We start from the raw sequence: 22,243 nt of genomic DNA on the forward strand, positions 1-22,243 counted from the left end.
TACAGCCAGCGGATGGATCTCAGAGGAGCAGAGCGGTCAAATGTTGCCATCAGCGCGTGGTGACGGCCCTCAAGGAAAACTGCTGTCCACTTGGGAATCCCATCATAATCTGCACCCGGAAGCCATATCCAAGGCCTGCTCTGCCGATGCTGAGGTCTTCGTCCCATTTGGTCTGAGGTGAAGTACATTCAAGTTGATGGTGTTTGTTTTCTGCCAATGAAAAGGTTGGGAGATCTCTGAAGTCCCAGCTGGCAGGCAGACTGGAACCCTGCTTTTTACTCTGGAAACTTTGGGTTTCAAATCAGCCAAGTGAACTCTCCTGACAAACACAAATAACGTGTCCTGCTGCTTTTGTGAGTGCAGCTGATCAATGCTCAGTGAACCTCCCTGGGGAGAGGTTTCCAGGATGCCTTTTAGCCACGGTAATGAGCTCTTCCTTGAGTGTTGGTGAGGAGGGTGTTTGTTGATCGCACATCTTTTTAATTAGTTATAGACACAGATGTTTTCCCATTTTTTTCTGATGTAAACTTACTTCTCTAATCAAAGATGCTCAGCATAAAAATTCAAGAGACAAATTTCCTCAGTCACTAAAAAAGTCTTTTCCCTACCTCTGTGTTAATGGCTCAATATGAAGTCCCTTAAAAGTGTCCATCTCCAAAGCCCCAGGAGACCCCCAAAGACTTGTGTGTTAGAATCCTAGTTGCCAGGACAGTGTTACTGTTAGGAGATGGAACTTTGAACAGATGGGACCAGCAGAAAGTCCTTAGGCCACTGGGGCCATGCCATCAAAGGGGACAGTGAGACTCTGGCCTCTTCCTCTTTCTTTCTTGTGCTTCCTGATCATGAGACACGTGGTCCTGCTCCATCACACACTGCCCTTGGGAGGTATTATTTGGACACAGGCCCAAAGCACCCAGGCCAACTGATCATGAACTGGGACCTCTGAAAGTAGCTAAAATAAACCTTCTCTCTTACAAATTTATTATTTATGATGTTAGCTATAATAACAGAAAGCTGACTAGCCCAACACCACCTATTTGCATATAAACATGGTATCAGGAGAGGTGTTATAGGCAGACAAAACCTTGCGGGCATTAATCAAGATGTGTGTTCAGTTGGGTTCCTCTCATAATAGGGTTTTGTTAAAATCATGCTTCTCTCTACTAACAAGTACCCTGCTTAGAAAACTCACTCAGCCTCCTGTGGCTTCAGCTTGCTTATCTATAGAAAGATGTCTGAACGGGGTGTGTTGCCAAGCACTTTCCTGTTCTGTGCTCCTAAGCTGACAACTACACACACAGAGCCCCTGTGCAGTCACAGAGTGACTGTTCCACCTCTACCTGAAAACCATCCTTCGTGGTCTCCACTTTGGAATTTGACCTTTCTATCTTTTATGACTGGTGAATTTCCATTTTGCTTCCAGGCCCAGCTCAAATGCTGTTGTCTTTCTAAAGCCTTTCTTGTTCCCAGTCTTTGCCAAGAATATGTGTTTGGGCAGCCTTGCCTGTCTCAAGATCCTAGAATGTTTTATACACATGCTGGTTGTAATAGTTATCTCCACCAGTGTCTTGGTTATTTTTCTCTTGTTGTTGAGACAAAATATCTGATGCCCAAAATTAGGGAAAGAAAGGTTTATTTAGCTTACAGTTTGAGGAGGTTTCAGTCCATACTCAGCTGGCTCTGAGGCAGGGTGGCCTGGCTGAGGGGCAGCTGTTCATGGCAGCTGCAAGCGACAAGAGCAACAAAGGCAAAAGGGGAAAGCACGCCTCCTTCCTTCCTTTATACTGTATGCTGGCTACCAGACCACAGGCAGGTGCAGCACACACACCACCAGTCCCAGCGCTAGACAGCAAACCAATCACAAATGCTAGATTCAGCCACCTCCATGACTGCATGAGGCTTTGGGGGATGTTCAAACAAATCACAACAACCATGATGGCTAATACATGGGGTTCAGGACACACTATTCCTAAATGTAGCCTCTTGACATTTGAAAATATAGCAGAGCCAGAAAGGATTTTCTGATTTTCTCATGTCCTTCTTCTGAAATAGTCATAAGACCTTCCTGTGAGGCATACCTGGAGGAAAGAAATATTCCTATCTTCAAAGATGCAGAGACACAGAGAGGAATCTAAACAGACTAGCTTAGCCCCTACCCTATTAGCATTAGGTCAGATCCTCTCCCATCTGGTCAGACCTCTGCACTACTGACTAACCCTTCATCAAGCTTGATCATAAAAACATGTAGGTTTCTCTTTCTTTCAGAGTCTTTATTTCTGAAGAATCCCGTATTGTATAAAACTTTAAATAAATGTTTTGTTCTTGTTAATCTGACTTTTGTTAGGGAAGCTCAGTCACGGACCTGGCCCCTCTCTGCTGTAAGGAGGTAGGGTGAGGATCATATGAGCAGACTCACCCCTGCAAAATCATTAAACTGCCTCAGGCATTGTAGTGCTTTGAGGTTGAGCTGGCTGAAAACCCCTAGATCTCTATACTCCAGAAACACAGGCTCCATGAGGTATGCATATGAGGAGCATGTGAAGGACTGAGTGGACCACAGCCTCTCCCCTTCCAGCTCCTGCAGCCACAACACCCCCTCTCCCAGCCTCCTGGCTTTCACATGCAAAGTTAAAGCCTTTGAATTAGATGCCCTTGTGCACCTCTCCTGGGTCCACGCTGGTGCCTTTCCACCACTGCCTCCTGGCCATTGTCCAAAGGGAGCCATGCCCCACCATCTTAGTTCCCATCAGAGGTGGCCTGTTTTCAGAAGCATTCTTCCACAGACTGATCACCTGTCACTAGATAACCCCTTTTCTGCATAGACAGATATCGTGTTGATGGACCCTTGTAACAAGGCACCTCCAAAGTTGATTACTTTAGTTGAGGGAGTAGAGGTCTATATTTAGGCCAGGGGCTTCTGCCTCCTGAGCCTGGGGATCCAGTGCAGGTGGCAGTTCTCAGAGGTCAGATATAGGATTGTTTCTACATTAAGTGATTCATCTTATTCCCAAATGGTGGAAACCCAAGATGGGCTCTGGATGACCATTCTGGTGAGGGAACTCAAGACCTCCATGGGGGCATTGCAGTATTCTGTGACTCTGTCCTGGAGCCAGAAGCAGGACCATGGAAGGAGGAGAGATTTTTCCAGGACTGTCCATGGGCATCTTTGTTTTGTGCATTGCTGTCCTTACCCTAGGTCCTATTTACTATTGCCCAGGACCCTTGGGTACTCAGGCCACCCATTTTCATCAGCCCACCTGAGCCCTAATCCTCAAAGCTGTAGCTCTACCATGGGAGCATCTGGAAGAAAGGAACCCCTCCACATTCCCATATCTAGGTGTACTTTGCTTACTCCATGGCAAATTCCTAAACTAGCATGTAAATAGATTACTCCACTTGGAGTTGTCAGTACAGGAAGCACAGTGAGTAGACTAGGAGCACCTCTCTGCTCCCCTGAAACCAGAGTTACAGGATGGGGAGAGGACCAGCTTGGAGAGTGTCTTTTCTGGGAATCCGGCTTCTGTTTCACTCTCCCATCTCTGTAGTCAGGCACAAGATGACCAGATGTTCCTAAATCCTGCTGTGCTGGAGGAAATGAGATTTTCTGTTTTCAGTCCAAATGAAACTACGGAGTAAAGATGAGCATTGACATCAAAGCGCCCCCGCTTTGCGCTGGGGACATTGCCCGCTGTCTCCCCAGCTCTGACCATGGATGAGCTAATACCCTGGGCAGCTGTTCTAGGAAGGCAGACCTGTCAGGAAGAGAGTCCAAGGAAAACACAGGCAGGGAGGGGTTAGCGCCCAGCCTGGCATCCACAGTACCCGAGGGCCTGGGGCCTGTTTTGAGCAAGGAAGTCTAGAAGCGAAGAGTAATTATGGGTGTTATTTTCAGTAGCCAGGTAAAGGAGTTATTTTCAGTAGCCAGGTAAATGGTTGGTTGTTATTGTGGGCACCAAAGTTATAGGCTTGGTCTGCCAAGGTGTGTGTCCCTACCTGACCGCTGTGTCCCTGGTGCTGTGGGAGGTCTGGGCCTCTGGAGGACACACCCACTCCCTTGCAGAGATGAGCAGCCAGGTCCTGCTGGCACTGAGCAGCTGGGCTGGTGCATGGTCCACGTCCCCCCATCTTGCTTGGCAGGTCTCATGATTTGCGGTTTGTGGCTGCTGGAAGCAGGGGTGTTTGCAACCTAGGAGAACTTCTGCAGCGCATCCAATCCACAGAGTGCAGCTCTGACCAGTGAAGAAATGGGATCCTCCCACCCTCCTGTCCAGCTTTGGCCTTTTCAGACCATGTTCTAAGGAGACGACGCCCACTGCCCCTGTGCCTGGCTGTCTCCACCTTTCTTTCCCTTTCATCTCTGTCTCTCATTGTGTCTATCACTTTACTCTTTCTAATTCTGTCGGTGTCTATCTGTTTCTCTTTACCTCTTTTTGTCTCTATTTCCATCTGTCCACCTCTCTGTTTCTCTTCCTTTCTCCCTCTCTCCCCTTGTATTTCCATCCCTGTCTCTCTGTCTTTCTGCAGATCCCACAGTGACGCGGCCCTCCCACAACCCAGCCTCAAGCATGGTTCTCTTTTCACTCTTTTTTGATAACTGACTGAGTAAATGACCATAAATAACCTCCACATGTTGCTCCCAGCTCCTGTCCCTGGCACAGACAGGAGAGCAATCAGGAGTCATTGGGCTGCCATCTGTTAAAGGTTTCTCTTCCTCCTCTGTCTCACCTCAGTCCAGCTGCTCAGTTCACCAGGCAGATTAGAATTTCTCCAAAAAGAAGCTGAGATAGGGAAAGACAAGGCAGGTCCTTCATGACATGGTGCCTATAAAAATTATTGGCACCAGAGTATTTTGAGAGTAGTAACACAAATACAATGTTGTGAGCTCATTTGTAGATTCTAACAACCAATTCTGAGAATACTTTTTGGCTATTGACAGCTCAGTTTCCTAAAGATTGGACTGCTACAAAGAAAGAAAACCCGGAGGAGAGAAGCAGATGTTGAAATGTTCCTTTCCTTCATAAGGTCTGTGAGGCACAGTGCTGGGAGGTCTCATTGACCACTCTCAGGTCTCGTGCAAATAGCTTTATCTTATCAAAAGTATATTTGATCTCAGCTCCTACTAATAATACAGCAGTTAATGCTTTTTTCATATAGCTGTTTCCTCCCACCAAGTCAGAGCCTTTCATGATTTCGGTTACCCACAGTCTGAACTTACTGAATGGAATATTCCAGAGGTAAACAATTCATAAATTTAAAATCTTTCACCATTCTGCATGGTATGATGAACTTTCTGCCAGATGGACACCCTGCTCCATCTTGTTTGGGCCATGAATCATCCCTTTGTCCAAAGTTTCCATACTGTATATGCTACCTGCTTCTTAGTTCCTCAGTCACTGTCGTGGTTTCTGAAATGACTGTCACATTACCTCAGTGCTTGTTTTCAAGTAACCCTTATTTTACTTCATAATGTCTTCTAAGCATAAGAGTAGGGAGGCCAGAAACTTTACTGCAATTTATATTACTATATTGTTGTCATCGTTACTGCCACTAATCCTTTATGGTACTTAATTTATAAATTGAGTATTATAGAGGTATCTATGCACAAGAAAAAAATCCTTGTAAATACAGGTTGGTAAGATCTGCAGTTTGAAGCATCCCTGGGGCCCTGGGACACACGCCCCATGAAGAAGGAGGGAGGGTGTTACACTACTGTGTGCCACGCTCTGAAGAGTCCTTGGGTGTTTCTGATATACTTCTCCCATCGTGGGAGATGGCACCACTGTCATTTTGCAATAGGAAAAGCCGGTGTCCAGTGCCTTGCTAATGACAGCCTATCTAGAAGGCAGTCAGGGGGACTTTAATCCACATGTAGCTGAAATATGCCATTTTAACCGTATAAACCTTGTCTGGTCGGAGTGCACAACTCTGGGAGTCAACAGACGGGACCAAGTGTACAAGGCTGTTCAGAGACCATAGCGTCCAGGATGAGTATCCACAGCTTCTCTCCCTGGCAATCCAGTGTGCCCCTCACCTGCACAGCATGCAAGGAACCACTGGAAAGCAGAAGGCTGAGTTACATCTGTTTGATTTTTAGGAATTGAGACAAGGTCTTGCCCTGTTGCCTAAGTTAATCTTTAACTTTTAGGCTCAGGTGATCCTCTTGCCACGGCCTCCCAAATAGCTATGAACCAGGACCATGAACCACCACTAAGGTTAGTGTCACTACGCCCTCCCATTCCATGCCACTTTGCCCCGCCCCCTCCGCTAGCCCCTCCCCTGGCCACCCTGTTCTTTTTCTTTTTCCTTCTCTTCCTCCTCCTTTTATCCTCTCTCTCTGTCTCTCTCTCTCTCTGTCTCTCTCTCTCTCTCTCTCTCTCTCTCTCTCTCTCTCTCATCTTTCCTTTCCTCCCTCCCTCTCCCTCTCTGCCAGAAATGGAACCTAGGGCCTTGTACTCTACCCCTGAGCTACCTCCCAGGCCTTTTTCACTTTGAGACAGTCTTGCTCAGTTGCTCAGGGTAACTCAAATTTGTTATCTTCCTGCCTCAGCCTCCCGAGTAGCTAGGATTACAGGCCTGCATCACTCTGCCTGGTATGAATGACATTACTATTAAATTCATGGCTTTATTTTTAATAAGGGTTATTGAACCCTACCCAGTGCAAGCCTTACTTAAATTTAGTGATTCAATGTTTTTCTTTTCTTTTCTTTTTTGGATTCAGTATATCTTTTTTCAAATGCCTTCCTGACTCTAAGATTTAGGGAAATTTCATAGCATAGGAAATGAAGCCCCACCTGTCCATCCCCCGTAACCAAGATGTTGAGCATTTGTATTCCAGAGCTTGGAGCAGCTGTGATGGCTGGGAAAGGGAAATGATTGGATGTTTTGATTTCTTCGGGGAGCTCAGCCTGTCTTTCTTCCTGCTCTCTGCGTGTTTCCTCCTCTCTGTTTACCTCATAGAATATCTGCATGCCTCTCTATTCCAGATGAAACAGAGCCCTGCAGACTCCTGAAGAAAGCAGGCCACTGTACGGCCCATGTAAGTGGTAGGCGTGGTGGATTAGCTGAATCACCCCGCTGAACTGAATCAGTGTGGTGCTGGGTGTGGAGGCCCCACCTGAGGACTGCTGCCAACACCATAAAAAGCACAACTGGAGGGGAAGGTGGTGTGCTGTTGATTCTCCTGGGGAAGCTTGCCACATTGGTTTTCCTGATATGAACTCAGTTGTTCTCATCATCAGAGGAGCATGGGTCCTCGTTGTTGTTGAGGATGGCTGTGGTTCTCTTTGGGGGAGCTCTGGCCCTTACTTTGAACGCTGCTTCCTGATTCCAGTGCAGCCCCCTCAGTCTGCGGCACTGATCCTTCATCCTGCTAGTGCAGACTCTCTAGCTTCCACCACTGACTTTTGGGCCTTGCCAGTGAAGATCCTTGATACAGACTTGCATGAGACATTGTCGTGAGCTCTAGGCTTCCAGCTGGACTCATGGAGGACATTGTCATGGGATCCAGGACCTCAGCTGGATTCTTTGGGTCTCTGCCGTGTGGCAGATCTCCTGTACTCTTTTGCCTTTGATAGTGGATGAGTCTTATAAAGTAATCCTATGAATTGTGTATTCTGTATTGGATCTGTGCCCCTGGGGACCCTGCCTGGAACAGTAGGGGACTGCAGACCTGATGCGGTGACTATTTTAACCTGGGCAAGGATTCCAAGGAGTGTAAACCTCACTCCACCCAGCAATTACCAGCCTTTCCTTCAAAGTTTTTAAATTCAAAGTTACCAACCCTGGGCCCGACCACAGGCTTCAGTGAAGTGACGGTAACCAGTGCATCCGGGGTTCCTGATGTCAGGCGGTGGTACCAGAGCTGCAGGATGTAAAAGAAAAGGAAGTGCTTTGTAATTACAGACACCAAAATGAGTGGGGAAGGCTGCCCCCCTCTTTTCTTGCATGTATTTTCTGGTTTCAGTAAAGTGCAATAATTTTCCCCTCTCCTGCCTGGTCCCTAAGCCCTTGAAGGACAAGTAGGCAAATCCACAGTTCTGACCCCACTGATTACGTCTAAATTGCTAGTGCCATGGGTTATGATTACGCTCAATCTGCTTTTCTCAATGTCTTTTTATGCCAGTATATTGGGAAGATAATACTCACCTCCTGAGTGCTCTGAGAGTAGTTCTCTAACAACTAAATTATGATAAATACCATCACCCAGCCCCTTTCTTTAAACAGAAAATTGCTGAAGGTTCCCCAAGATGTATGGGAATTTTTCATGAATAAAATCAACTTATGGTCTTTGCGTGACAAAAATCTCAATGGATAGAGCATAAACCATATAAAGAATGTATTTGTTAAATGACCGCCTTGAATTGTTTTGACAGATAAAGTGCTGGAAAAGCCTTGTACAATGCATTCTTATCATTGAGTCATTCAATGAACATTAGTTGGGAAGAGCCTTCTCCCACATTCTTTGCTTAGTACTTAGGCAGAACAGAAAAGGAGAGAGGTTGTCTCAGTCCAGGTAGAGCCACTGAAGCCTCACATTCCTGTTGGCGTGCAGGATTAGAGAGGTGGGGCTTTGATTAATGAGGCAAATCACAAATTAGCTCGGAACTCATCTGCAGAAAACAATGCCCTATGCTAATATAGTTGATATTGTGCCAATATATTTATGTCCATAAATTGATTGTGCAGTAGCATAACAAGGGAGACCTGGTTTAACTGCAATTCCTGTTTCTAAAGCATCTGGAGTGTTTTTATTTTTGTTTTGCAAAAAGTTTATGTGATACACTACACTGATATGGAGCTTTAAAAAGCTCATGAAATTATAGGCTCCACTAAGTAAAAATACGAAACCCAGATAGTAAATTACAGCAACAGTCAGGCGAGGGGCCCTTGCTATTTTACCTCATGGAGGGGAAAAGGCATAAAAACCACAAAATATAGGGTGGACTTGTTTTATAACACTTCTAAGAGCAAGAACTCGCCCAGTAATCTCAGCGCTTTGAAAGGCTGAAGCAGGAGGATCGAAAGTTCTAGTTCTGCCTCAGCAACATGTGTACTGAGATTCTGTCTTAAGTAAAAGGCTAGAGCTGCAGCTTAGTATGAAGGTCCTGGATGTAATCTCCAGTATGGGGAGGAAGTTCATGCACAAGAAAAAGGCATGAACACAGCTCTGTCTCAGGCCCCGCCTTCCAGCAAGGCTACAATGACAGTCACAATCTGACCCAAGTTTTGGAGAGAACCAGACACATTCCCACTACAGAAGTAACCTGAAACTGAAGAGTACCATTCATTCAAAGCATTCCAATCAGTATGTGTCCAAACACACAGCTGAGTATCTAGAAAAGGGTGGATTCTGAGGGCTCCAGAAACCGTGCCATATGCATAATGGTGGAGGCTCTGCTGGGTCCAGTTTGGAAGGGAGAAAATGAAGAGAAAGAAGCTTCTAGGCAGACGTGGTAAGGGAGCAGGATTAAGTGGGTTTGCTTTAGTGCAATGACAGGAGAGGAGGGCAGAATGAAGGAAGGGCAGAAGAGATATACAAAGAAATGTCAAGGAAGGTGATTTTTACCTCAATAAGTAAAAACAACTTTTGTCGTGGCTTAGGTCTGAAATGTCCCTGAAAGTGTCATGCTTTCATAGGTGGGGACCTTTGGAAGTGATTGGGTCATGGCTATGCTATCTGTGGGTTAGTGAGCCCTAGCTCAGTGTGCTATTTTTAGAAAGTTGGTCTGGTCACCTGAGGTGGGCCCTGGAAAGGTATGCATTGTCCCCAGCTCCTCCCTTTTTGTTTCCTTCCTGCCATGGGCTGAGCAGTTTTCCTCCATTAGGCCCTTCCACTTATTTCTGCCTTGGAGCCAGCCAATGATGGACTACCTTGGAGTCAGCCAATCACGCTATTTCTGCTTTGGAACCAGCCAATCATGGACTGAACTCTCTGAAACTGAAAGCCAAAATAACCTCTTCTTCCTTTAAACTGCAGATGGTGAATATTTTATCCTGGTGATGGGAAAGTGACTAATACAACTTTATTAGAAACTCTCTAACAACCAGAGTGCTCAGTTCTGGAAATGACATTTTCTAGAAATAGAGAACTCTGCCATCTATCAGAACATAAACTCTGAGCATTCATCAGAAACCCTGAGGAGAAAGTCCCAGCATTAGGTAAGATGCTAACTATCTCTTGCTTTTTTCTCATCTGAGATTCTGGGTTTCCATGCAAGGCAAGAAGGTGTCCCGTTGAGCTCCCCTTGATAGGAGGTAGAACATGGTACCTCGGCTCACTGTTGTGAGTGCTTTTGAACAGAAGGACCACTTCAGATGCATTAATCATAACCACATGCTTCCCTGGGGATTCTGCTAAAGAGGTGCTCTTTCCCTATAGCAGCAATGGGTCCTGACGTAAAATCAACTTGTCTTCATAAGATGTGAGTCCTTCTGTGACAAATACAGTGGGAAAGATCATTGGTGCCTGTTGATCATGCTCATCAAAGATTCTAGGTATAGCTCTGGAGATGTGATGCTGAGGTGTGAAAACGGTGAATATTAAGAAAGGAAAAGGAGACATGGATTTGACCCAACCAGTGTGTGCTCCAGGCGCCACCCAAGTGGATGGCAAATGTTCATGTGCTGTTCTAGAATGTTCTAGAAGATTCGGGAAACACAAGCACACACAGAAGGATAGTCTACACAGATGGGCTCATCAGACAGATTTTTTAAATAAAACACTGGTTCAGCTTAGTCCAAAAAGTGACACTTGGGTTGCATAACATTTTAGTTTAAGAATACATTCTTTCCTTTGCCACTTGCTGAGTTATTTGAGAGAAGACAATGTCCTATTTATCTTGGTGTCCTTAGAATTTAGCATAGTGTCTAACGCATAGCAAAAGTTTCCATACACAGTACACTAAACGGAAATGTGGCGTTTTGGATGGTAGATGGGTGGCAACATCTGAACAAGACCACAGTGACTTCTACTTTCTATGACCTTCTGCTGTCTCAGCAAAAGCTTTTCCTCTGCAAGGAAGCATTGTGCCCTGGGGCTCTGGGTTCCAGCAGTCTTCTAGAGCTTTTTAAGGCAGCTCAGCTGACTTGTTCGCTCGTCCTTTCGACAAATGTTTATTGACTCCTTCCATTTGTAGGGCTGAGCTACAGCCATGCAAACGTGAGCAGGGGCCCTGCTTCCTAAAACTTCCCCTTTAATGTCTGCAATTTGGGGAATCAAGTAGCTAGTATATCAGCTAAACAGGAAAAAAAAAAAAGATGTTTCTTCTCAAAATTCTCCATAGAGATCTACTGATACATTAAATAAAAATAACTACACATTATTTAAAGCAGATAAAGAAAATATTGTGGATATATGCAATAGAATATTATTCAGCCATAAATAAGAATGAAATCATGTCATCTGCGGGAAAATGATTGGAACTGGAAACCATTATGTTAAGAAAAATAAACCAGACTCGAAAAGTTAAATAATGCATATTTCCTCATTTATCAGAACCCTAAAGTGTAAATAAATTAATTAATAAAATAGAGAAATAGAATTTATTAAAATTAACCAATCAAAGTATTTGAGAACTTTTGTGGTTCATTTCTTTGATTTAAAAATAAATCCAGATGACAAGTATAAACACAGACAAAAAACAAACAGAAAAAAAAAAACCATACACACACCGTATCCAGGAATACTGGGGCATCAGCAGAGGATTTGACCTAAGCTTTAATCATATTTTTATGTCTGAAAAATACACAAAGATGATGTCAAACACCACTCATACCCAGCTTGCTTGAAGCCACTGAGCTGCATAGAAGTACTTCTTGCTATCAGATTTCCAGAGACTCACATCTTATATCAGTCACACGTTGGTGATTTCCAGCATGTTAGCAAATGAGAGGGAGTGGAAAAGGCCAGAAAGTGTGCGATCAGAAATCTAAATGCAAACGGTGCCAGCTTTTACTAAAAGGTTTTCTGTTTCTTTACACAAGAAAGGCAAAAAAGGTAGAAATTATTGACAAGGGAGAGTTGGAAGAAAAGACTCAGCAGAACTCGAAGATCAGATGAAACATGAAAAGAAAGGGTGAAGGAAAGGGCCTGAGAACAAGAAAGGAGAGGAGGGGGGGCTGGGGATTTAGCTCAGCGGCATAAGTGCCTGCCTTGCAAGCAGCGGGTCGTGAGTTCGATCCCCGGTACCGATAAAAAAGAAAAAGACAAAAAAAAAAAAAAAAAAAAAAAAAAAAAAAAAAAAAAAAAAAGAAAGGAGAGGAGGAAGTGAGAAGCGTCCACAAGGAGGAACTAAAATTCCGCAGAGCTGCTGAGCTCTAGGCCAAACCTGCTAGAAAGTAGCGTTTCCTGGTTGCAGATCTGCTGGGGCCCCTGCTGTTGGATTGCAGCAGGAGTGCACCCCCTGATGTTGGAGACAATGAGAGATTGAATGCTGCCAGCTGGATCCCGCCTGGCACGGGGATGCTAGGGTGGCCTCGGTGCAGAGCAGAATATGCGGGAGCAGATGGCCGAGGTGCATTCAGTGTCTGTAACACATTCAGTCTCTCGGAGATGCATCCCTGGGACACATTTGGTTTCCTTTCTCAGTTGGTGAAGCAAGATATTTTAATACCCTTAATTATCCCCTTCCAGATAGTGTATTTTTTATAAAGACAACATGAAGCAGGGACTGGGGCTTATGGGCTGGTTGTTACTGACCCAAGAGGACCAAAGGGAAACAAAAACTACATTCCCCTCTCCAGATGGGTCCCAGAGGAGTCCACAGGGAGGCGTTGAGCCTCGTGCCCGCCTTATATAAATATTGTAAAGATTGATAGCATCATGTTGGCAAACTGCTCTGTGCTCCTGAGAGAAAGAGCATCGCAAAGCTATGGTTTTATTATTCATCACACGGTATGAACTCATTGTTGGAGGAAAATGCAAATTGCTTGCAGGCTGTAATTTCACCCTGGCCTGGGTTGGAGACCAACCACTTAGGTTCCTACCCTTGAAAAGTAAGTCCCTCCATCACCAAGGCTCCATCTGAATTGAACGAGATAGCATAGGAAGTTCGACAGCGGCAGCTCTATTACCTCAGTGAGATCTGCCCCAGTGGGACGGTTCAGCTAGTAAGGAGGAAATTAGACGAGGAACCTCAGTTTCTTCCACTTGGGAATCTCCCTCAGCCAGACGCCACTAAGCGAAAAAAATCAATAGCAGGAGAAACAAAATCAAACTCTGGGTAGGTCTCAGCACCTCGGGGAAATAACAGAGAGCAGGAGTTTATTAACTCTCTTCGTGTCCACCCTTCCAGTCCTTTGAGGGGACTCTGCTTTAAACATTCCGCTCCATTGTGGAGAGCAGACACAATCATTGTTCTGATTGATCTTGTGCTAAACAGACATTTAGGTGGCTGTAAGTTGTGGGTAGGAGAGACAGGTTTTCCTGAGGAGGTGTGGAAGTGAGGGGCTCCTCCAGCTTCCATCCCGGGTCCAACACTTAGTGTGGTTTCCCAAACTGCACAGGCCAGAAGAATGTTCTACAATATTGCCCAGCAAGGAAAAGGTACACACCAAAGAAGTGAAGACAGGGTCACGAACAATTTGGAGCAAAGCTACCACGAGGAAACTTTTTTCTATAAACTGCCCTCAAATATTCAACACCACGACGATTCAATGCTAATCTCAGAACAAGGAAGAAAGAGTATTTTCTGCTCCCCCGCTTGCCCCCCAACAAGCTGTGGACAGCTAGGAACTTGTCTCTCTTGCTCTGCTGCTCTTTGGCAAAGCTCTATAAACCATGAAAAGCTCATCATATTAGTTCATCATATGACACAATTTTTATATATTATTTATTATTATTATATATTATTTTTTCTTCAAAGACCTGTAACAGGCTCGCTGTTTTCCTATATACTGTGAACCTCCAGGAAAAAACATTATGTGTTCCTGTCATGAAGACTTATCACAATTGAATGGGCAAAAACAGTCCAGGCTCTTGTGTAGGTCAAGGAAAGAACGGACAAGTGTTTATTTCATAGTAAGCAGTAGTAGCTACGTTTGCTGAAGATCCCTGGATGGGAGCAGCAGGAACAGGCAGAAGGAAAAGGGAGGAGGAAGAGGAACTTTGGGTGGTAGGCCAAGGTCCTGCTGGCGGTGGAGAAGTTCTCTGAGAAGGAACTGGTGATGGTGTTGCAAGCGTGCTTGCGGCTGGTGTGTGGGCTTGTGGGTCCCAGGCTGCACTGGGCCCTGGCGGGAGGAGGACGAGGAACCTCAGATGAGTACCCACACAACTGAGATTTCTAGTTTTTAAAGGCTCAGGCACCTCTAACTTCAGTACCTACTGTGATCAGACACTTCTGATTCCAGGGGCTCCCATGCCATCTCCCATTGATGTTGGAACCTATGACCTGCCACCTCGGGCATTGTGACCCCCTAGGGCGTGGGTAACCACCAGGGTGGTGCTGTGCCCACAGATGAATGAAGGGAAGGACATGCATGGCTCATTCAGCTTCCCTGTGTCTAACTATATCAGACTTATGGAGCTACATGAAGGTATCGGACCCTATCATAAGAGCTAGGAATCAAGTGTTTCTGTGCATGGGATATTGAGCAAATACTGCTTTTCCAGGCTTGGACAAGAGCCTGGGGTTGACAAGATTTCCTGGTGCTTGCCCACCCCTATCACTGGCCCCAGTGCCCATCTACTGGTAGGGACAGTTTCACCTGAGTTCCTAAAACCTGGGCTTGCAACAGGCAGTATTGTCCTTCCCTGGTATCCCTGGGAGATTGGTTCCAGGACTTCCCCAAGGACACCAAAGTCCACAGATGTTCTCAACTCCCTTATATAAAATGCCATAGTACATTATTTGCACAGAACCTGTACACATCTTCCCATTTATTTAAATCATGTCATTATCTCTAGATGACTTACAGTACTGGTACAACGTGAGTGCTATATAAATGGTTTTTATATTGTTTTGTGCAAGGAAAGATGACCCCCCAAAAGCCTATATATGTTCCATACAGACACAGGTTTTGCTTTTTGAATCCAGGGCCTTTGCACTAAGCTGTATCACCACCTCTTTTTTATAGTATTATTTTTAAATTTTGAAACAGTCTTGTTAAGTCCCTAAGTTGCCCAGGCTAGATTCGAACTTGTGACCCTCCTCCTCAGCGTCCCATGGCATTGGGATTCCAGGTATGTAGACAGTTTTTATAAAAAGGTACTTTTGGTCCACAGTTGCGTGTGAAGCCCATAGACAGAGATCTGACTACTCAAACACAGCCAGCAGACTTTGTTTCACTTTCCCCCAGTGGTACTCCTGAGCCTGATTTATCCCCATCTGGTATCAGGAGTGGGGTGTGGGTCTCCCACAGCTTCCCTGCTCCCTGGCTAAGAGCTGGACTGTTGGTTTCACTAGAACAAGACTGCTACAGTGCTGCACCAGAAATGTGGATGAGGTCTGATTGCAAGCTTCGAAGAAGTACCAACAACAGGAAGTACAACTACGGACCCAACAGAGGAACAGTGGGCAGAATACCATGAGTTAAGAGGAGTTAAGAGGACTTTAGAATGTATCTCTAATGCAAAGACAAGGTCAAAGAAAAGGAAAAATAAAGAGAAGCTTTCAGTGCTATGCTTTGGGGTAAGCCCAACTCCTTAGGCTTTGGGAAGATTTCCATCGTCCTGCAGGGTAGGTACACAGGGCCAACCAACATAGCTCCTGCTTTCCTGTGAGCACCAGATCTGGTTACTAAGGAGCCAGGCTCCCGAGCCTACCCCTTAAAGTCCCTGTGCCTGGCTCTCTGTAAAAGATATGAGCACAGGGGGATGGCAGAGCCATTCAGCTCCAGGAATGTCCACTGGGTACAAGCCTTGAAATAAAGAGACTCTGAGTCCCCAAGGCATAAAAGTTTCCACATCAAAAACTAAAGCAACAGCCACCAAAAACAATTGAGTTGCTACCTTAATTGAATTATGCATTGATCCTTCTCCATGTCATTCTTCCTGCATTTTGCTAAGATGCTTTCCTCCCACCTGCCAGCCAGCTCAAGCTACTCATGAAGTTTCCACCATCCTCACTGTCACTCATCCTCGAGCCACCCCCTGCTTCACAAGATAATAAATTCTGGGAGAGGCCTTGAATCAAGGACTTTGCCTGTCCTCACTGGATAAGGCTTAGGAACCCTTGGCTGCTCTTATCTTTGAATCTGTCTTAGTGTCTTTACTCTTGCTGTGGGTTGCATTGGAGCTGGTAGATTGGAATTAATATGCCAGGTTCAATAATGTCCCAGTGGGATTACAAATATTACTCTTTGAATTATGAGGAAGACTGGAAAAGGGATTACAATAAACTTAGATTACCATACTTTGGGAGTATAATACCAGAATGCCTGAATTTAGTGGAACCTGGAGGAGAGTAAATGCAGGCATTTCTGCAGCAAAGACCTTCAAACTCTGAAAACCCTTAAAAGTCATTGCACAGGTAAAGAGGAAAAGCCCTTAAATGTGCATGCAGATTCTCCCAGCTTGACCATGGGACTGGTCCAGCTCTCCTTGGTCGAGAGTTCTGCAACAGTCAAATCCCTGCACATAAGCTGTACCCCAACAAAAATGCCACCTCCTCTGTGAACAATCTGAAACCTGGAACCCTCTCCCCCAATAATTTGTCTCCTCTTTGCTGCTTCCTTTCCATCCCTGGCACAACTAATTATTCCAATTTTCATGCACATCGCCCCACAGTCACATGTGAGCCTCCAGTGCTGGGTCGTCTGCTTTTCTCACCCGTTTACACTGTGGCAGGCTCTCCGCTGGTGACAATCCCACATCCTGCCCCATGTGGGTGGCTCACACCCTTCCACTCCTGCAGTTGCCCCTACCCTGCATCCGTCCTGCCATTCTGCTCCTCTCTCCTTCAACTGCCATCTCCCCATGCCACACATGGAGACCTCTGATGCTGTGTTTGCCCTGACTCCAATCTAATCAGTTATGGGTCCCTGCTCTGTGGATGAGATGTGCAAGAGATGGAGTAGAAATAGGGCCTGCCCTGGGTCCAGGTTCCAGAGCAAAGAGATCTTTTTCTATGGAAAGAAGGCTATGGTGTCTGCTTAGGAGGAAAAATCACATCCCACAAACAAAGCACTGAGAAAATGAGACAGTCCTAGCCAACAAAGATCCGGTGCTCTCAGGGGCCACAGTCTGCCAGGACTTTGGAAGGTGTGAGTGAGCACCAGGTGAGCGCCACTCGGGGTTCCTAATGGTACATGGATGCCCAGACTGCCCTCATCGCCTCCCTGATGCATGATGCCGGGCTCAGGAAAGTGACGGGTAGATTAGACAAGGCTGCATTTCTGCTAACTGAAAATAGAAGAGACCCGAATCAGTTCATAGCTAACGCAGGAAGCTGGAGCAGTGATCCTTTGGGGCTCTTGCTTAAGTCACCAGCTGCGCTCAGCCTCCTCTGCCCCTCTTTGTCCTGCCCCCACATGCTCTTCAGGGGGAGAAAGGCAGGACCTCAGCCCTTTCTGCTGCCCTCCATGCTCTTCAGCTGGCACGAAAGGGCACACTGGTGTTAAGTAATCACTCAACCCGGCGACCTCTGATATTTCTTTCCAGTAAACAGACTGCCTCTGATAAAAGTGGCCTAGATATCTGAGCAGTTAAAAGTCACAGCAATCACAGAGTGACTCCCCCCCCCCCTTGGAAGATGTGACATGTGACAGCTACCTGGCATACTCCAGGCAAGGGACAATCTCTATAGGGGATGTGCTTTTCTGTCCCTAAGACTCCTTGTCCTTGGAGGACACAGTGTCCCTTAGGCTGAGACACCCACCTCCCCCCCTAAAGGGCAGCTGAGCCCCAGACCACGGACAGGGGACCCAGTACCTCAGCCTTGGGGCTGCAAGTGCCAGCCTGGAGTCACCTGGGGTCTTTTAACAACTCCATGCCCATTAAACCAGAACCTCTGGGAACTCGACTCAAAGTCAGGCTTATAATTTTCTTACTTTAATTTAGAGATAATCTCAAACTTCATGAGATACTGCCAAAGTAAGACTAACACATAGTGCCTCCACATGCCTCATGTATTTATCATTTTTAGCTCTGTACACACACACACACATACGCAGACACACAAAATATTTTAAAATTTCTTGTTCACTGACTATTGCAAGGTATGCTACATTATGATCATTTGCTCCTGATTACTTCAGTGCATTATTGCTAGTAACAGACTTCCTCCAATAAATGCCCACAGTGGTTATCAACTTCAACAAAGGTAACATCAATGCAGCATTTTGGGAATCAGTTGGTTTTTACCTCTTGACATGAGTCTAATGTGTGGCCATATGGGAGAGATACCAAGGCCACTAAAACCCTCCAGGACTTTGATTTCTGACTAAGGAGCAGAGAAAATGTGGATGACTTAGCTTTGATGTCCCAGGCTCCTCTGCCTGGGTCTGTTACTGGTGGCAGCTGAGGCACAGGACAGTTAGGGTCTTTGGTCTAACTTTTTAAATGCATGTCTCTGACACTGCCTTCTAGCTTCTTAGATCTCTTCTCTGTGTCCCCAGCATGACGAGACCCAGACTTGTTCCACAAGTAGAGGATAGCTTATTAATAAGTTAACATAGTACAATGACCTACCACAAAGCCATCCTGAGCTTTGTGCAAACCACTCTGGCCTTTTAGAACTAAAATGAATCTTTTTCTTTTCCAGGAACTGATCTTTATTGCTCAGCTCCAGAATCAGTCCCTAGGTCCTGTGGGACAGTCATGCATGGCATTCAAGCCCTCAAAGTGTATCTAGTTAGATCTGAGACGTGCTGATGGTATAAACACCCCAGTTTTCAAAGATTTAGTAAGTTCTCCCTCCACTTCCTTTGCAGTCTTGTTAAAGATGCAGAGAGGAATAGATCATCTTTGGTAAGGAATGTGTCCCCATCAATGACACTGAGGCTCAGAAAGTGCCTCAGAGGAACCAGTGTGGGTGGTCAGCCCCCACAGCTGAGCAGCAGGACAGTTCCTTTCCCCTTGGGGGTTGGCCCTGTCCTCAGCTGCCTTTCTACAGCGCCCTTTGGCCACACCCTTCCTCCTGTGCTTATCCTATGCTGTTAACCCTTCCCCAGAGAATGCTTTCACATCCTCTATCCAGTCAAAGCCTGTCCGTGCTTTCTTCATATGTGCACTTGGGTTCTCCCTGCTCCCTGGGGCGCCAAACGCAGCTCTGGCCCTCACACCCTGCATTTTTCTCATGCACGTGACCGTCTTGGTCTTGCTTTGCTCCTGTAGCATATATTTTGCACTTGGTCACTTTTTTCTGAATTCTCAGATGTCTTCAGATGCAGTGGCCTTATTTCACCTGCCAAACGACTAACTTTGAGGAAATTTTTTTTGTACTTGAAATTTTCCTCTTTCTTAGCATTGTTGGATTATCAGCAAAAATATATTCCAAACAATACACCTGCAAGTCAGAATGCCACTGCTAAAATAACACACACACCCCAGTACGTTGTAGTTTAAATTTGAAGGCAAATTCTCCTTAAAAAGAGGCTATTAATCACCAGTATTTTCAAAGATGTTGTTCTAAGGTCCCATTAATTCACCACATACTTACAAAGTCTATAATACTTCACAGCAAACTGACAAAGTTATTAGGATAAAAAATTTTGCTGCCTCTATGCATTAGTCCATTTTCTGTCTCTATAACAGAATATCCAAGGCTGTGTAATTTATAAAGAAATGAAGTTTATTTAGCTGGCCATTCTGGAAGTACAAAAGCAGGAAGCCAGGGTCTGCTTGGGTTTCCAGCAAGCACCTTGTGCAGCTTCTTGCATGGAGAAAAAGCTGAAGAGAGTGAGTGCATTTTAAGAAAGCATTCTCATGACACTTAACCCACTATTGCGGGAAATGCACCGATCCCTTCATTGGGTGCATTCTTTGTCATGTAACTGCTTCTTAAAATTTCTACTATTACAGGACTGTTACATTGCACTCAAGACTCAAATCACAACATGAGCTTTAATTGGAGACAAATCATAGCACTCAACAAAAGTCATCGCAGACAGCACCTAACTCTGCCTGGGAGAGCTAAGATCAAGGAACGATTTTCCTCGAAACAAGTCTTCTAAAAGTCAGTTTGGATGTAGACCATAAGCAATTGCAATGTGACAATGTCCCGTGCAGAATTAGGATTCCAAATCCCCACCAGATATGCTTTATGTTTTTAGTTTTAAATACTTCCTCTGACTCAGTTGATGGGATGTTAGGCTGACACGAGACAGTGTCAAACTCTATTATAATTTAATAACATTCACTGTTCTAGCTGAACAGAAAACAACCAACCAGGAGAGGACCCCGCCTATTAAAAACTTTCACACTTATCTAAATAGCAAAAAAAAAAAAAAAAAAAAAAATGGGATGCAATATGTGGTGGTTAGCTTTCTATGTTGACTTGGCTAGGTTGGGGTACTTATTTATTTAATCAAGATGCTGCTGGGAAAGTATTTTGTAGACATAATTCCTAGCTACAACAGTTGTCTTTACTTTGAATATCTGGGTAGTGCCTTATCCAATCAGGTGAGTGCCTTAGTAGCAATAATTCAGGTGTGCAGAGAAGAAAGTCTGCCTCAGAATTGCAGCATCAACTCCTGACCAAGATTCCGTGTGACAGCCTGACCTGCAGGTTTCAGAAGTCCCATTCACTCAACCAGTTCCTCAGAATTAATCATATATATTCTCCCCTTCTGTGTGTGTTTGTCTCTGTCTCCCAAGAACCTAACTGATATGGAATAGGATTCCCTCCCTCTTAAAATTACAAAAATAGAGAATCAGTCAGATCTCCCAAGATCTGCCATGGTGGAACTTAGGCAGCTCAACAGAAAAGCAATTCGCTCCCCTTCCTAGTAAAGTGTCTCTTGTGTGAGCCGGGAGGAGAACCAGTCAGCGTCTCCCGTGAGCCTACCGGCACATGGGCTGAGAATCACACATCTCATCCCTCCCACCCCACCCCATTAGCAACTGGGGGCAGAGGTCTGAGCATCTCTTGGGAGGATGACTGTATGCAATATAGCAAATATGGGGAATTTCTTTCTATTTTCTGTTTGAAGGCAAAGGTTGTTTTCACGTTTTGCCTTGTTCTGATTGTTTTGCTCTATTTAATATTCTCTTTTGACTGGTTTTATAATGTTCTATTTTTGGTTTGATTTCACTAAACCTGATTGAATGGACAACTATTGTGAAGATAAGATATTACTATTGTACCTATTACTGTTATCCTGGAAACCTGCTGTGAAGTTCTGTACCAACTCCACTGCATTGTCTCAATTGGCTTTGTTCTGTCTTGTTCTGTTCTATTTTACTACCTTCAAAATAAAATTTAAAAAAATTACAGAAATATCTGTAAATAGTTTAGAACAAAACAGTTAATAAAACTATTCTACATCAGACAAGGTTGTACAAATGGCAGTTGGGCTCCAATAGAGGAATGATTATATTAAATGGGAATATTCTAAGCATACAAATTAAAAGACAAATTAATGGGCTGGGTTAAAAATATTATCCACTGCTGATCTTCATAAACTTATTTCAAATACAACATTATAGGCAGGTTGAAAGGATATAAAAGGTGTGTTATACAGTCAGAAGAGAGTGGTCACTTTGGCAGATGAAGTGGACCAGCTATCATTACATATCCCTTGACACCCAATTGAAAGACAATATGGATAAGGCTCAATAGAAAACATTCTGGGCTGAAATCTAGATCTTCTGACCTCAAAACCTGACTCTCCCCCCGATAAGTTTCAGAAACATTCTACTTAGGACCTTTGTTCCTTCCAGAGTATATATTGTTTCTTAGAGATGGTTGTAAAACTTCAGTAAGATGATGTGCAGTTATAGGCAAAAGAATTTCATAAACCCTAAATCTCTTCACAAATGTGAGGTGTTCCCATGAATATTTGCTGTCTCCCATCCAAGTGTTAACCAGGCCCAAACCTGCTTAGCTTCAGAGAACAGGCGTGTTCAGGGTGGTATGGCCATAGACATTTCCTACCTCATCTGCTATTCTTTGTCATGCTCCTCTGACACAACTGCTCCTTTGAGATTCCTGGAGAGTTTCTGAAAACTCAAGAGGTCAGCTTCCCATTGGCTCAGTTGTGATAATACAATGTTTGACATCATGCACTGCTTATATTACAACACATCGCTAGTCTATGGAGTTAAAATTATTAGAAATGTTTGCTCGTCCTTGGAACACCCACAGAC

Source organism: Cavia porcellus, unplaced genomic scaffold (genome assembly GCF_034190915.1).
Source record: "Cavia porcellus strain 051 isolate PalLab524CR breed Dunkin Hartley unplaced genomic scaffold, mCavPor4.1 scaffold_21, whole genome shotgun sequence".
Lineage (NCBI taxonomy): Eukaryota > Metazoa > Chordata > Mammalia > Rodentia > Caviidae > Cavia > Cavia porcellus.